We start from the raw sequence: 15718 nt of genomic DNA, 5'->3' as shown, positions 1-15718 counted from the left end.
CTTACGACCCAACATTGTCCCCAATGTGGCTAAAATGGTAATCCTGAATTAGCTCGCCACAAGCTACACTCACCACACTCCCCCAAACTTAGTGCAAAGGATCGGTTCTTGACAAGTGATAGCAATTAAGTTGGAACACGCATGGAAAGTTTATTAAAGGGGTAATGGGTAAGCAAGATCGGGTTGAATAACAAAAATAGGCTAATCGGCTCAAAAATTGGGTGACTAAGGGAAAATATTCGTATAAGGTAGGCTAGAAAGGCCCAAACGACCAAAGATGGCCTAAATCATGTCTGAGGGATAAGGCTAGCTAGGATTTCGCCTCAAGGAAATGCACTAACCAATTCTAGATGCTAAAATTACATATGCAGCAGTCATTTGAAAAATTCAAAGTATGGTGGGAAAACAAAAGTATAAAACTATTGAGGAGAGACTAACAGGAAACATCAATGATATCCTAGCAAATCATCAAGCATAAACAACATATAAAATCCAAGCAGCAAACACAAATGGAGTGAGCGGAAAAAATTCATCATCGAGCAGTACACTAAGCCAGACTAAATCATCAAATCTCTCAAAGACACATTGGACAACACACACAAACAGAACCACAAAAAAAAACAGTAGCTGGACACTAGATAACTAACAACTAACAGACAGACAAAAATGCAAAACACAGTACAGAAGCTAAAAATAGAAGTATGGAAAGGAAACCCCCTGTTACTCGGAGTCCTCCTCGGGAGCTTCCGGATTGGGAGCAGGGGCTGAGTATTCCGCCCATGGGTCAAGGAACTGCTGCGGGAACTGCGGGAACTGTGGAACCATCCTGGGAGTTAGCTTTTTGAATGTACGCTCCACAACGCCGTCTCTTTGTTGCTCGTACTGCCAAAATGCTTGCATTCTGTCACAAAGCTCGTTCTGCCGATTATGCATTTGATGCTGCATCATCTCGTACTGAGCAAACCGCTCCATGAGGGCATTGTCGACAGGGGCAGCAGGGTCATTCACTGAGGGGAAGGCAGCGGCACGATGAGTCCTCGAAGCGCGGGCCGGGCCAAAACTCACTGCCGCTCTAGGATGCAACAGCCCCTCTTCGGGCCATACCGGGACTCCAGCATCGCGACATAAGGCAGTAATAGTGGCTGGTAAAAACAGCTTCCCTTTGCCCTGCTGCGTGCACTCAAAAATTTCCCGTGCTAGGACTGTGCCAACATCCACTGGCAACCCCTTCCGAAGGCAGTATAACATGAAAGCTCGGGCTTTGCTAACAGTGGAATCATGCGAAGTTGGGCATAAAGTGGTCTGCACAAAGGAATAGAGACACTTCAGCTCGTGCTCTAAATTCGTCCGCCTAAGCCGCAGGTTGTCCTGTTCATCGACATCCCAGACATCACCTGGAGCGACATTTTCCATTACTTCAACCAACTCATCCCCCCTAAGCTCTCCTCTGTTCTTGGAGAACACACACTGCCCTGTCTCGAGCCCAAACAGGTTATTAATTGCCTCTGTAGTGAATGAGACTGGCACTTCACGCACTATGACAATGGTGGGCCATTCTTGAGATAAGAAATTCGCGTAGAACTCGCGAACAACTTCGGTGATAGCTGGTTCCGGTGTCATAACAACTTTAGCCCACCCCCTGTCAGCAATTGTTTCCTGTAACCATTCGGGTAACTCTTGGAGGCCCTCTGAATCTGCCACAAGGCCCCGCTCCACGTACAACTCACGATGAACAACTTGATTGTTGTACTTCGCCTCTGCAGTTGGGCAATAGAACTTGGCCACTTCAGTAAACTGCCGCCTTTTGCCTTTCTCTCTGTTAGCAACTGATTTAACTCTCGGCATTTGTGGATGGTGAAAGAAAATAGCTTCGGTTGGGGGCTGAGTAATGGGCACGCAATTTGTTCGGGCAGAGGGCTTGATATTGCTGGGTTGATGGTTGATTTCTGGGTAATGTTGGAAATGAATGGCTGTGTATGGTAGTTAGGCTGAGAATGGGTCGTATGTAGGGACAAGTAAACAAGGGAAAACGACTTACTGAGTGGTGGAGATCGATTTAGTACGGCAAGGGGCTCGGGTGTACGTCACTGGGCAGAGGCGGCGTACGACTGGGATCTTGCGGCTGTGAATGCGTGTGGTGTTTTCGCAGCAGCTGGCTCGGTCTGCCTGGTTTGCCGGAAGTGGCCGTGTGAGTGGTCGGGTTGTGGGGGATGTATGGGCGGTGACTGTTGATGTGAGGTGGTTCGTGGTCTGGGTCGGGTTGAGGACGGTGGATATGGCAAGTGGGTCGAGGGATGTGGTGGTTCGGGTTGATGCGACGGAGCTGGATGTGGAGAGGGGCGGCTGCTGTTTTTGGTGCCAAGGGAAGAAGATGCAGAAGGGTATGTTGAAATGTAGTGGGCCACGGCGTATGTCAGGGTCAAAGTGGACCAGGGGCCCAGTTGACTTTTCCAAGTCAGCCCAAAAACCCAATTCTTTGGTCTGGCCGAATTGAAAATGTATGGGGCCCTTTTTGACTTGACTAATTACTCCCAAAAAAAAAACAAAATTTCCAAATGGACCTCTTTTTGTCTTGATTCTTTAATTCATTGACTTCCACGGGCCATTCCCAAAATTGCAAGAAGAGAAAAAGAGCTTAGGTAAATGGTCCCACTAATTCTTTAAATAAGCCCACTGATTGAATACTTATCTCCCAATCATTGGCTCACTTAAAATGTCTCTTTCTTTTCGATCACGTGCCCTTTAATTCACACAGCCCCAAGTACCCCAGCTTCGAGCCCGAGACTTCTCGCTTTTGAACCCAGCTTTGACAAATTGCTGCCCAGCAATTGCTAAACGAATTGCTATAGCAACTGGGCAATACTTCTACACCCCAAACTTAATATCTTTCCCAGATTCCAAATTTTCCAGATCCTGACTTCCTTCCAGAATTTAACTTTATTTATTTACAACTGTCTCTTTCACTCATGGGTTGCCCAAATGTGCTACAAGAAATACATGGCAACCCATAGCCTTTCTCCTTCAAACATCCTTCAGATTGACGGAGGTCTTTTCTCTGTCAACCTCCCCACCAAAATAATGTTTCAGCCGCTGTCCGTTAACTGTGAACTCCCTCCCAGACTGATCTTCGCGAATTAAAACAGCTCCAAAGGGGTAGACTTTAGTCACTGTGAAGGGGCCCGACAAACGGGATTTTAGCTTGCCAGGAAACAGTTTCAACCTGGAATTAAACAACAAAACCTTCTGGTTCTTTTCAAACACCCGCTCCTTAATTCTTTGATCATGCCACCTCTTTGTTTTCTCTTTATATAGCTTGGCGTTTTCATAAGCAAACAGCCGCATCTCATCTAATTCATTCAGTTGCAACTTTCTTGCTTCTCCAGCCACTACAAGATCCAAATTTAACTTCTTCAACGCCCAAAACGCCTTATGCTCTAATTCTACAGGAAGATGACATGCCTTCCCATAAACTAGGCGATAAGGGGACATGTCTAGTGGAGTTTTATAAGCTGTCCGGTAAGCCCAAAGTGCATCGTCTAGGCGCTGGGACCAATCCTTTCTGCTTGGATTTACAACTTTCTCCAAAATGCCTTTAATTTCTCGATTTGATATTTCAGCTTGCCCGTTGGTCTGTGGGTGATAGGCAGTGGCAATTTTATGTTTAACACTGTACTTTGCCAAGAGAGCAGCCAAGACTTTGTTCACAAAGTGTGTTCCCTCATCGCTAATCAAGGCTCTAGGTGTCCCAAACCTTGTAAACACATGTTTATGAAGGAACTTCATAACCACTCTAGCATCATTTGTCGGACTAGCAATTGCCTCTACCCATTTCGATACATAATACACCGCCACTAGAATGTAGAGATTCCCAAAAGATTGCGGGAAGGGACCCATAAAGTCGATACCCCACACGTCAAACAATTCCACCTCCAAAATGCAATTAAGAGGCATTTCATTCCTAGCGGAGATATTGCCCACTCGCTGGCAGCGATCACAATGTTGAACAAAATTATGGGCATCCTTGAAAATAGAAGGCCAATAGTATCCTGACTGAAATATTTTGGCAGCAGTTCGCTGCCCACCAAAATGACCACCATAAGGGGCTGAATGGCAGCTCTCTAGGATGCTGGAAACTTCACTTTCTGGGACACATCTTCGCATTATTCGATCTGGGCACTGTTTATATAAGTAAGGTTCATCCCAACAGTAAAATCTGACATCATGTAGGAACTTTTTGAGCTGCTGTTTGGTAAAATCTGGTGGATACACGCCCCCAACTAAAAAGTTCACGATGTCCGCATACCATGGTACTTCCTCTTGTTCCACAGCCAGCAATTGCTCATCAGGAAAGGTGTCTTGAATCTGCAATTTTTCCTCTGAATTGCTGCTGTAAGTGCTTGATTCCAGCCTTGATAAATGGTCCGCTACTTGATTTTCAGTGACTTTCATATCTCGGATTTCTAAATCGAATTCTTGCAGCAAGAGAACCCAACGTATAAGCCTCGGTTTAGAATCCTTTTTGGCTATCAAATACTTGATAGCGGAGTGGTCCGTGTACACAATAACTTTAGTCCCCACAAGATAGGAGCGAAATTTTTCAAAGGCGAAGATCACAGCCAGCAGCTCTTTTTCTGTTGTAGTGTAATTAATCTGGGCATCCACCAATGTTTTTCTTGCATAGTAAATAGAATGAAAAATTTTGTTCTTCCGCTGCCCAAGAACAGCCCCAATGGCAAAATCGCTTGCGTCGCACATAAGTTCAAAAGGTAGAGACCAGTCAGGTGCTGTAATCACTGGTGCTGTAACAAGGGCTGACTTCAATCTCAGAAATGCCTCTTGACATTCATCAGTAAAATCAAAAGGCCTATTTTGCTCCAGCAAGCTGCATAAAGGTTTGGACACCTTCGAAAAATCCTTGATAAAACGCCTGTAAAAACCAGCATGACCGAGGAAACTTCTAATGCCTTTTACTGTGGTAGGGGCTGGTAGTTTCTCAATAACTTCCAGTTTAGCCTTGTCAACCTCTATCCCCTTGCTAGACACTTTATGCCCCAACACAATGCCTTCTTGCACCATGAAATGGCATTTTTCCCAGTTCAACACTAGATGAGTTTCTTCACACCTCTTTAAGACTTTTTCTAAATTCTCCAAGCAACCTTCAAATGAATCCCCATAGACAGAGAAATCGTCCATGAATATCTCCAAAATACTCTCAGCCATATCTGAAAAAATCGCCATCATGCACCGCTGAAATGTGGCCGGTGCATTGCACAAACCGAAGGGCATTCTTCTAAAAGCGAATGTGCCGTATGGACAGGTGAAAGTGGTCTTCTCTTGGTCCTCCGGCGCTATAGAAATCTGATTATACCCAGAATACCCGTCAAGAAAACAGAAGAACTCCTTTCCCGCCAAGCGGTCCAACATTTGGTCGATGAAGGGCAAAGGGAAATGATCCTTTCTAGTGGCCTTGTTGAGTTTTCTGTAATCCATGCAAACCCGCCATCCGGTGACTGTACGAGTGGGAATAAGCTCATTGTTGTCATTAGTAACTACTGTAACGCCCCCTTTCTTCGGAACACATTGGACAGGACTCACCCACTTGCTGTCAGAAATTGGATAAATAATCCCATAGTCAAGCCACTTAATGACCTCTTTTCGAACTACATCTTTCATTACTGGATTCAAACGCCTTTGCTGCTCCACAGAACTAGTACAATCAGATTCTAGCAAGATTTTATGCATACAAAGCGCTGGACTAATCCCTTGAATATCAGCCATTGTCCATCCAATCGCCCTTTTATGCTGCTTCAGCAGTTTCAGCAATGCCTCTTCAGCAACAGACTCCAGACGGCTAGATATTATCACAGGTAAAGTATCATTGTCGCCCAAGTACACATACTTTAAATGACTTGGCAGTGGCTTTAACTCCAGCTGGGGTGGTTCTTCAACAGATGGTTTAGGGGCCTGAAAGTGCTTTTCTGGCAGATTTAGAGCTTCAAACACCTTACTAAATTTCTTGGTTGGTTGGCAAGAATCTACCCATGTAATCATCTCCTCATCTTCACTGCTATATTCCTCCTCATCTCCAAAAATCTGGGTTCCCATAGCAGCTTTTTCCACCCTGTTATTGAACTTCTCAGCTACCAAAGTATCAACAACGTCAACTCTAGAGCATTCTTCCACTTCATCCGGGAATTTCATAGCTTTAAACACACTAAAGGTGATTTGTTGGTCATTCACCCTCATGGTAAGTTCACTATTCTGCACGTCAATAAGAGTACGCCCTGTAGCAAGAAAAGGCCTACCCAAGATTATAGGTACCTCTCTATCCGCTTCATTGTCTAAAATGATGAAATCCGCCGGGAATATAAATTTATCCACTTGAACTAACACATCTTCAATCTTGCCCTCGGGATGAGCCATAGATCTGTCTGCAAGTTGTAAAGTAACAGTAGTGGGTCGTGCCTCACCAATGCCCAGCTTCTTGAAAATTGACATAGGCATAAGGTTGATGCTAGCGCCCAAATCGCATAATGCTCTTCCAACATCTCTACCTCCAATAGAACACGGAATCGTGAAACTGCCAGGATCTTTTAACTTAGGAGGGATCTTGCTTTTCAACATCGCGCTACATCCTTCTGTAAGTGCTACTGTTTCAAACTCCCCCAAACGCCTTTTCTTCGTCAAAATATCTTTTAAAAACTTAACATAATTCGGCATTTGCTCCAATGCTTCAACCAAGGGGATATTAATATGCAGCTGTTTCAGTACATCCAAAAACTTTCTGAACTGACCATCCTGTTGTTGTTTTCGAAATCTCTGCGGAAATGGAAGGGGCGGTTTAGGACCAGAATTTACTGGAGCAGTTTGCTGACCCTTTGCTGTAGCAACTGGGCCAGTTTCAGCAATTTCCTGGGCAGTTTTGTTACTTGTTTCTCCTTCACTTTGGATTGAAGTGGGCTCTCCACTACCCTGTATCTCCTCAGAATTTCCCAGATTTTTACCATTCCGCAGCTGAATAGCTTTACAGTGTTCTTTCCCATCTCTCCTTGGATTTTCTGTATCACTAGGCAAAGATCCTTGCGGCCTAGTTTTCATTTCATTGGCTAGCTGGCTGAGCTGCATCTCAAGATTACGAAGAGAAGCTGCTTGGCTCTGTATTACTGCATCATTCTTAGCCATATACTCCCTCATTAGATTCTCCAAAGAGTTCGGCTGGGAGTTTTGAACATGTTGTGAAGGTCTTGGCTGCTGTGAAAAACCTGGTGGATATGCTTGTCTTCCTTGTGCTGGTGCTGTGCTTGAACTTGCTCCTTGACCCCCCCATGACAGATTAGGATGATTCTTCCATGCTGGATTGTAAGTGTTCGAATATGGGTTGTTGTTGCGGTTGAAATTCTGATTTCCCACATAACAAACTGAGGCTGGATTTGAAGGGCAATTCTCAAAAGTATGCCCGTCCCCACAGTACACGCATGACACTTCTGCACTTTGAATGGCAGCAGCTGGCTGAATACTTCCTCCCAAACTCATATTCTTCAAGATGTTGGTCATTGAGGCCATTTGAGCTGTTAGAGCCGTTAATGCATCTACTTCAAGAACTCCTGCCACCTTCCTACTTGTAGGAGCTCTAGTGTTTGACCATTGATAGTTATTACTTGCGATCCTTTCCAAAATCTCAAATGCTTCGTTGTAAGACTTGGAAAGAATGGCTCCATTGGCTGAAGCGTCCAATACCATTCTAGAAGCTGCATTGAGGCCATTATAGAAGGTCTCCATCTGTATACAGTGTGGGATACCGTGGTGTGGACATTTTCTTAAAAGCTCTTTGAATCTTTCCCACGCGTCACTAGTGGACTCATCTTCCAGCTGCTGAAATGACATAATCTCACTTCTAAACTTTGCATTTCTGGTGGGAGGGAAGTATTTTCTCAGAAATTTCTCAGCCAAGTCATTCCAATTTGTAACGGAATCGGGGGGCAAAGTGTTGAGCCATGATCTAGCTCGGTCTCTTAATGAGAATGGAAATAGCTTCAGCCTTAATGCTTCTTCACTCACTCCTTGAAGCTTAAAAGAATCGCTCACCTCCAAGAATGAACGAAGGTGAAGGTGAGGATCCTCCGTTGGAATCCCGCTGAACTGCCCCACGGTTTGGAGCATTTGAAACATGACCGGCTTGAGCTCGAATTGAGCTGCTTGTATTTCTGGCCTCACAATGCCTGGATTTAGCTCATTGAACATGGGGGCAGCGTATTCCCGTATTGCTCTGGCTCTGTCATCTGCCAAAACAGTGGGATTAGTGACTTGCTGGCCATCCCCCTCATCATCAACACGTTCAGCCATAGTGCCTCGGCTTTTAGCCTTTTGATCCTTTCTCCTTTTTCTGAAAGTTCGTTCGATCTCGGGGTCAATAGGAGCAAGTTCACTGTCCTCTTGCTGGTTCATACACTGTAGGTACCTGAGATTGCACAACCCGAACCAACAAGGTTAAAGACAATGAAAATAAATTGTCAATAGTCGATAAAACGGAATTTAATTTTAAAGTCCCCGGCAACGGCGCCAAAAACTTGTTGTGAATTTTCTAACGATTAAAATATGCGCAAGTATACACAATCGACAACAAGTAATACAGTGATAATGTATCAAAGTTCGTCTCCACAGGGACTTTTCAACTAAATTAATGTAAAATCAACCAAAAACAACTTATAAAATAGTAACCAAAACAAAGGAAAGAGTGGGTAATTAACTCTGAAAATAATTTTAGACAAACAAAGGAATTAAACCAAAAATCAGAGATTAAAATGACAAAATACTGGGTGGTTTTCAGATATAAGAAAAATGGGTTCGGGTGATTAATTCCCCTCGGTTCGTTCCAGTTGTTACAGCAATGGGTTAGCAATTATGACAGTGTTAACAAATTTCGTAAAACCCAGCAAGTTTTTCCCAAAACGTGCAATCTAATGTCTATACTCCCCTTCTATACATTCCTGCATGAAATCAGATTATAAACATTCAATTAAGCATCAAATCTGACGTTATGCAAGGTAGCAAAACATTCCTATTCTACTACTCACAATCACCTAAAACTAGATGAATCTCTTGCATCAATTGAATGGGTTCAGCTAGACTTCCCTCTTCCAAGTTAGATCTAGCTTCGCACATGCTAAAAATGGCCAATAATTAACATTCAATAACAGTAAAGCACATTCAATTGAACAAAGACATAATCACTTAGCCATTGCATTTGTATATTGAGTTCATACTTGAGGGTTCATAATCACCCTAACCCTTAAGAAATTAGTTCATAGTTGCAAACTTAAACATGAAAATAATACAGAAGTAATCCATGGAGTTTGCAGAAATTAGATGAAATTAATACAAAAAGAAAGAGATGGTGTAGGACGAATGAGTTGTGAGCTCAAATCCTCCTTATGGCATCAGCCTTCTTTCTTCTCTTTTGGTCGTACTCTTCTCCAATCTTCTCTCTGAAACCTCCTCTGTACTTAGCCAGAAGTTCTCTCTCTTTCTAAAATGGTCAATATCCCAGAATAATCCGGCTCCTCCCTTTAATTCTAGGGTACTTTCCTTTACCCTAATTGGACAATCCAGATCATTAGCCTACATGTACTTTGTCCCACATACTCAGCTGACTCAGTACTCAGTACACTTGCCACCTTTCTACTTCATTTAATCCAGCTGGAGCATTGTTTTCACGAAGTCCTTTTTCTCTAGCTTCAGTTTAATTGCTAAGACTGACTGCTACAACATTGTTGAGTTAGCATCCTCCCCTTTTCAGCAACATTTCCCTTTGATTTACAGTTCCCTCAGCTCCTGTTTTGTAAGCTTTCCTTCCTGATTAACACAACACAGTAATTTACATAAAAACACTAAAAAAATATTACAATACAAACCTAACTCTTACCCAAACTCACTACCTAGAATAACACACTAAAACTGACAAAATTACAAGAAATAAGGGTTCATTACTCTTTTTAATTTTGAAAAGTAAGTTCAAAGATTATAAAAATAACTCTAAATCCTAGAGTTATCAGAAAACATATACCTGGCTAATGAAAACCAGGTCCCCTTCAGGCGTCCGGACCCAATGAGAAACCAAAAATCCAAGAGGGATTCCAACAAGTATTGCCGGTTCCATAGAGACACCGGACACACAACTGATGAATGTCGACAGCTGAAGGATGAGATCGAAGGGTTGATCTCGAGAGGTTACTTCCGGCAGTACGTCAAAAACCAGAGTACTAGACAGATTACTGCGAGCCAGAGAGTAGCCGCGCCTTCGACGTCACAAAATAATAACTCCCGATCTCGGGAAGAAGACAGGCCCCCGCCGATAGATGGAGAGGACGTAATAACCATCTCGGGAGGGCCTCATCTCGCAGGAGGGGGCAGAAATGCTCAAAAGAGATACGTTAACGAGTTGAAGACAGGGGACGGATCTCCTTATGAACCCGAACCTAGGGCACTGAAAAGCCAAAGGATTGAAACACAACCGATAGCCTTCACTGAGGAGGACGCTTCCCATGTTCAGTTCCCCCGTCATGATCCATTGGTTATTACTCTTCAGCTTGCCAATAAAAGAGTCTGCCGAGTTCTCATAGATAATGGGAGCTCGGTCAACATTCTTTATAAAGCGACCCTCGAGAAAATGGGACTCTCCCTTCGCGACCTGAAGGCGTGTGCAACTACTTTGTACGGCTTTTCAGGAGAAGGAACGGCCTGTATGGGATCCATTGAACTCCATGTGACCTTGGGAGACTATCCAGTCTTGGTGACCAAGATAATGGAGTTCGTGGTAGTAGATTTACCATCTGCCTACAATGTACTGCTCGGGAGACCCGCCCTGGTCGGGCTGGGGGCAGTTTCATTTGTGAGGCACCTGGCCCTTAAGTTCCCAACCCCAAGCGGGGTCGGGACGTTAAAAGGAGATCAATTGGCAGGTAGGGAGTGCTATAGCATTTCTTTAAGGGGAAAGAAACAAACGAGTGCTCAAACACTCATTATCATACAAAATAAAGACGGAACAGTCCTAGAAATTTACGAGGAGATCGATCCGAGGGTTGAGGAGAAAGTTGACCTCGAACCCCTGGAGGAGCTCGAAGAAATTCAGCTCGAGGAAGCTGATCCCTTGAAGAAGGTGAAGATCGGAAAACACCTCCAAGATGAGGCAAAATAGCAATTAATTTGCTTTCTGAAGAAAAACCAGGATGTCTTCGCGTGGTCACACTCGGACATGGTGGGGATAAGCCCGAATGTTGCAAGCCATGCATTAAACATAGACAAAAGCTTTCCCCTGAAGCAACAAAAGCGAAGACAGCTGGACGAAGAAAGAAAGAAAGCATTAAAGGAGGAAGTTGACAGATTAAAAGCAAACCATTTCATTAGGGATGCCTTTTACCCTGACTGGGTAGCCAATCCAGTGTTGGTCCCAAAGCCCAATGGGACGTGGAGAACCTGTATTGACTACTCGGATCTCAACAAAGCTTGCCCAAAAGACTGTTTTCCGCTGCCAAGAATTGATCAGCTCGTGGACGCCACGGCGGGGCATGGCCTGATGTCATTCATGGATGCATATTCTGGATATAACCAGATTCCCATGCATGCCCCCGACCAAGAACATACGAGATTCATCACAGATAAAGGGCTATACTATTATAATGTTATGCCGTTGGGCTCAAGAATGCTGGAGCTACATATCAGCGGCTCGTAAACATGATGTTTTCAGAGCAAATAGGGAACAACATGGAATTTTATGTTGATGACATGCTTGTAAAGTCTCAACTTAACAAGAACCATGTTGATGACCTCGAAGAGTGCTTTGGCGTGCTCAGAAAATACAACATGAAGCTAAATCCTCAGAAATGCACCTTTGGGGTATCTTCGGGAAAATTTCTGGGTTTCATTGTCAACTCTCATGGAATCGAGGCTAATCCCGACAAAATAAAGGCCCTGATTGATATGCCTTCACCTCGGAAGCATAAAGATGTCCAAAGCTTGACTAGCAGGATGGCCGCCCTGAGCAGATTCATCTCGAAGTCAACGGATTGTGGCCTCCCATTCTTCAACTTATTGAGAGGAAGTAAGAAGTTTGAATGGATAGAGGAGTGCGAGCTAGCCTTTCAGGAGCTCAAAAGACACCTCGTTGAACCACCCATCCTGTCAAAACCTAAAACGGGAGAAGTATTGTACCTATACCTCTCAACCACCGAACACGCGATAAGCGCGGTGCTCATTCGAGAGGAAGAGAGGGTGCAGAAACCCGTCTATTACATCAGTAAGAGATTACTGGGGGCAGAGTCAAGATATCCATTGATGGAGAAACTCGCCCTCAGTTTAATCCACTCATCTCGCAAGCTCTGCCCCTACTTTCAGGCACATCCCATCCATGTACTGATAGATCAACCACTTAGGCAAGTCCTGTCAAAACCAGAGGCGTCAGGTCCACTCCTTAAATGGGCTGTTGAGCTCGGACAGTTTGAGATCACCTACCATCCAAGAACGACCATTAAGGCATAAGCCTTGGCAGACTTTATAGTGGAGTGCACTGGTATAGCCGACGACGAGGTAACAACCACGGCCCACGAGCTGTGGAAACTTTACGTCGACGGCTCGTCAAATGAAAATGGAGTGGGGGCAGGAGTTATTCTGATCACTCCTGCAGGGAGCAAATTTCACTCTGCTTTAAGATTTGGCTTTAAAGCATCTAATAATGAAGCTGAGTATGAGGCTCTACTTGCGGGACTACGAATAGCAAAAGAGCTCAAGGCCAAAGCTGTACATTGCTACAGCGACTCCCAGCATGTGGTTAATCAAATCTTGGGAGAGTACCAGGCTCGTGGCACAAGAATAGCAGCTTATCTGGAGAAGGCAAAATCCGCATTAGAATATTTCGAATTTTATGCAATCGAACAGGTTCCCCGAGAACAAAACTCAAATGCAGATGCCTTAGCTCGACTCGCCACTTCCACCGAAAATGAAGAGCTGAATGTTGTACCCGTAGAACACCTATCAGCACCCAGCATTACTGAGCCAGACGAGGAAGATGTGTGTATGATTGAAACAGAACCAACCTGGATGAGTCCAATAGTTGATTATCTCGAAAATGGAATTCTTCCAAAAGATCGAAACCAGGCTCGAAAATTGATGTATCAACTTCCTCGTTACACCATTTTGGACGGAAAGCTATACAGGAGGGGATATTCCATGTCGCTGCTCAGATGTGTAACCCCTCCCGAAGCAAAGAAGATCATTGAAGAAATTCATGAAGGGTTCTGCGGAGACCACACTGGGGGGCATAGCCTGTCCAAAAAGATCATACGCTAAGGATATTTCTGGCCAACCATTAAGACAGATTCTTTCGAGTATGTGAAGAAGTGCGAAAAATGCCAGAGATTCGCCACGATACCCCGAGCTCCACCATCCGAACTAACCATGTTGACATCCCCATGGCCTTTCGCAGTATGGGTCATCGACCTCATAGGCTCTCTCCCAACTGGAAAAGGCGGAGTGAAATATGCTGTAGTCGCCGTTGATTACTTCACAAAATGGACGGAGGCTGAACCATTGGCAACTATAACTTCGAAAAAGATCCTTGATTTTGTGGTAAAGAACATCGTATGCTGATACGGAGTACCGAGAAAGATTGTATCTGATAACGGAATCCAGTTCGATTGCGACTTATTCACCAACTTTTGTGAAAAGAACGGCATAATAAAGAGTTTTTCATCAGTGGCTCACCCTCAAGCGAATGGTCAGGTCGAGGCCGTTAATAAAACTCTCAAGAGCTCTCTAAAGAAAAAGTTGGAGGAGGCAAAGGGACGATGGCCCGAGGAATTGCCTCAAGTCCTTTGGGGATATAGGACTACAGCTCGGACATCAACAAGACATACTCCGTTCTCTCTAGCGTACGGCTGCGAGGAAATGTTACCCATCGAGGTCGAAATCCCGACGATCCGAACTCATATTTACGATCAAAGTTCCAATCGCACTCAGCTCGAAGAAACCCTAGATTTAATTGATGAAAAAAGAGAAGAGGCTCAGCTGAGAAATGTTGCTTACCAGCAACGAACTACACGATATTTCAATAAGAGGGTTCGAGATCGAAAGTTCGGAATGGGAGATCTGGTATTAAGACGTGTATTCTTGGCAACCCGAGATCCAGCAGCTGGAGTGCTCGGGCCGAACTGGGAAGGACCATACCAGATAGAGTCAGTCATCCGACCTGGTGTGTACAAACTTGCGAGATTGGATGGGAGCCTGATACCGCGAGCATGGAATGGCGAACACCTTAGACCTTACTATCAATAGTGTAGGAAGTGTTGCCTGTAACCATGAATTTCTATCTGTACTAGTTTGTTTGTTTGTTTTTGAATTTCATCAAATAAAAGGTCTATTTTGATCCATATGTAATTTCTTTTTATTTTTGCAATCTCTCTTAATTTAATAACCTATGGTCACACTCATAGGATATTAAGGGGGCATCATTGGTATATATACCGTCAGGTTAAAAAATAAAAAATATATATTTATATGAAGTATTTGGAGAAAACCAAGTACGCAAGCTTAGATAGTTCGGACATAACCGACTTATCAAAAAGACAAAAGTATTTGGAGATAACCAAGTACGCGAGCCTAGATAACTGAGTTATCAAAAACATATGAAGTATTTGGATATAACCAAATACGCGAGCTTAGATAGTTCGGACAAAACCGAACTACCAAAAACCTAAAACGTTTGGAGTTAACCAGAGGTGCAAACTTAACAGGTCTGGAGCAAACCAGCCAAAAAATTGATCGATGATAAGTAGGAACCTAAACCTATCACGAGACAAGTCGAGATCGAGGCTGGAATATCTTAAGAGAAAAATAGTTTCAAACCCTTAACCTCGGAACAAAAACTGAGGATGAGGAAAAGTGACTAAACAAAAAAGGATATAACCAGATCATTCACATTACATACCATATAAGTACTTTTGAGTTCATGGTTAAAGTAATATCCGACCTTGATAAGTAACGAGGTCGGAAGCGGATAATTCGAATAAACTATGCATGAATGCATCGAATTTCGAGCCTAAATCCAAACTATGTTTGTATGAATAAATAAACATAACCGGTTCATCAATATAAAAATATGCAAAATATTTCGAGCCAAGAAATGTAAAGCATATAAAAGAATGGTAAAAGAAATTGTATCAGCCCCGTGGGCATATATTAAAATAATTACAGAAATAAGGGGACGCAGCCCCGATAACTGATCTCCCCGAGGTCAGATTCAAGGAAGAGGAGTCTCCTTGGCCTTCTCAGCATCAGCGGCACCAGACCCCCCAGGACGACTAGCATGACTATCCTCCGGAGCTTCCTCCGAAACGGTGCCCGGAGCAGCCTTCTCCTTCTCGAGCTGCTCAGCCTTCTCCTTCTCAAGTTGTTCAGCCTCTTCCTTCTCGAGCCGAGCATTCCATCGTTCCAGAAGCGGCGCCTCGTGGGGACCTAAGAAGCTGGTGTCCAGCTCTTCGTTATAATCCCACATCCGGTACATGGCTGTGTCGACCGCCTTTTCCTTCTTTTCTTTATACTCGGCAAGAAGGCGAGTTTTGGCATCCTCTATGATGTCGAAGGTGGTGGCCTTGTCCTCTTCGAGCTTCTTATTGGTCTCCCGAAGCTGGGTGTTATCTTTCTTTTGCTCCTCAAGTTCAGCTCTCAG

General features: G+C 44.0%; 1 non-coding gene across 1 annotated transcript; it reads left to right on the top strand.

The window, feature by feature from the left end:
* The first annotated feature begins 7795 nt into the window (after positions 1 to 7795).
* Positions 7796 to 7902, top strand: LOC133802926 (small nucleolar RNA R71). Its single transcript, XR_009877669.1, has one exon. It is a non-coding gene; the product is annotated as a small nucleolar RNA R71 (small nucleolar RNA).
* The last annotated feature ends 7816 nt before the right edge of the window (positions 7903 to 15718 follow it).

This window comes from Humulus lupulus, chromosome 9, assembly GCF_963169125.1.
Source record: "Humulus lupulus chromosome 9, drHumLupu1.1, whole genome shotgun sequence".
NCBI classification, from domain to species: domain Eukaryota; kingdom Viridiplantae; phylum Streptophyta; class Magnoliopsida; order Rosales; family Cannabaceae; genus Humulus; species Humulus lupulus.
Note: the sequence above shows the minus strand (reverse complement) of the source record. Positions and strands in the feature narration are given on the sequence as shown.